Below are 2222 nucleotides of genomic sequence, written 5' to 3'. Positions count from 1 at the left end.
TCACCCCAGTATGTTCAGGGCAGATCCAGAAGACAGGTAAAATGGAAGGAAAGATGAGCCTGAATGTGGAATGCTTTGGAGGCACAAAGACAAGACAAGAATATGCCAGGCTGCCACCTGAGTAATTCCCTACAAATGTGCGTTGATTCTTGAATTGTAAATATAAATCTAAAAAAATAAAAATGAAGTGTGTGGGGGGATGAAATTTTCTCTGATCACCAAGAAGGGAAAGCCTTCCTCTCTTTCCTTTTCGTATTTACCAAGAAAATGTGAGTGGTCAATTTTTTCTCTGCTCTCACTTAAATTACTTAATGTGTTTTGCATGTAAATAAGACCCTTGTCAGGTTTACAACCAAGGGAGCTCTTTCTCAAGTTCCTGAGACCCATCACTTTGAAAAGAAAACATCAAGGCTGACAGTGTCCCTACTTTACAGTTTCATTGGGATGAAGAGAATGGGTCTAACATGCCTTGGAATCTGGTTCCAAGTTGCAAAAGTACTTCCTGGCTTGAATGTAGGAAACTGTTTTTCCTAGAAATTTTGGATATTAACCCCTTATACAATGTATATGTTATAAATATTCTCTCCCATTCCATAGGTTGTCTTCACTTTCTGAAATTTCCAGGCATCCACTCCAATTCCTGAAGTTTTGTTGGATCACAAGTTACAGGGGAAACCATCTGTGCCCTGTACCAGTATGAGTAATGGTGGAATTTCTTTTTTTTATATATAATAATTTTTTATTATGCTAAGTTGACTGTGTCCCTAGAAAATTCATCAAGGGAATGTCTTCCGTTTGGACATCGTTGGAGGACAAGAGAGGGTGAAGAACTGAATTCTCATGGCCACATTGCAGGAAGCCCCCTCTGCATAGGATTGGCTATCATCTTCAGAGCAAGGAGAGAGCCTGTGAGCTCAGGACAGGTTTTGGTGTCACCTTCCCAAGAATTTCCACCACTGTGGTAACTGCCCCTGGCTGTATATGAGTCACAGTCATAATCAGCCTCATCCTCGTATGGGAGACCAGAGATGGTCAGGGAGGCTGTGTTGTCAGAGCTGGAGCCAGAGAAATGTTCAGGGATCCCTGAGGGCTGCTTATTGACACAATGAATCACAGGTTTAAGAGTCAATCACAGGTGCTGTTGCAGCCAGGGGACACAGTCAGAGGCCCCATTATCACTACTGCTTCAGGCACAGGAGATGGTAACAGTGCTTCCCAGAGCCCCAGGTACTGAGGGAGGCAGATTCGGGGCACACTGGGTCTAGGACACTGAAAAGTACAAAACACACCCATTTAGTTCATTACTGGGCCCAAGTTAAGACTGTGGAGGAGAAATATATGGCCCCACATGTACCCATGGTCCCGTGCATGGAGGCCTCACCTGTGCCTTGACTGAGGAGCATGAGGAAGACCAGACTCCAGGCCATGATGGAGACACCCCAAGAGCAATGACTTCTGAGAACCCAACCTGAAGGCTGGCTGCCCCCCTCCTCTTATCCCTCCCCCTGCTTGGAAGAAAAAGGGGCCTCCATGCAAATGTGCTTCCTGCACAAGCCTCTATTCACCCCCTCTAATCTGACCCTTCATTCTACATATATCTGCATCCCAGGGCAACAGAACTTAGCTGAAGAATTCCAATAATTTGACATGGATTTTCTAGGAAAGAGCTCATGTTTCTGCCCAGGAAATGCAGCCAGACTTGGAATGTCCCTTAGTTCCTACTGTGGGAGTCCACATACAGTTGAGGAATGATCCCATTCCTTTCCACTTGTGTTGTGCTGATGATGCCTGGGGAAAAGAACCAGAGGGGCTGGAGTTAGAGAGATTCACTCTTTCCATGTGAGGCCTCAAAAACAAGGAGAGGGTGGTTCCCATCCCTTATCTCCTTCCTCTCCTCCTCAGTTGGGGGGGTCCTCCTGCTTCTCAGTCCCCTTCCTTGCAGGACTCTGAGGCTGAAGTCTGGTGGTGTCTCTTGGCCTCTCACGCAGGGGACTTATTGGGGCAAAATAGATTTGGATCACCCTTCACACATGGTCCTCCTTTGCATGACTCAGGAGGAATCAGCTCTTGGGACTCTGCACAGGTCAGGGTAAATCTCAGTCATGACCTTCCTCAAATCAAGGTCCTTGCTGCCCCATGTTGGTCACAGATGGTGCAACCCAAGACCAGGGAAGGCTGCTGAGTGAGAGTGAGAATTTCTTCTCTGCTCCATCTCCCCCTTC

Source organism: Ailuropoda melanoleuca, unplaced genomic scaffold, assembly GCF_002007445.2.
Source record: "Ailuropoda melanoleuca isolate Jingjing unplaced genomic scaffold, ASM200744v2 unplaced-scaffold2139, whole genome shotgun sequence".
Taxonomy (NCBI): domain Eukaryota; kingdom Metazoa; phylum Chordata; class Mammalia; order Carnivora; family Ursidae; genus Ailuropoda; species Ailuropoda melanoleuca.
This window is presented reverse-complemented; position numbering follows the sequence as displayed.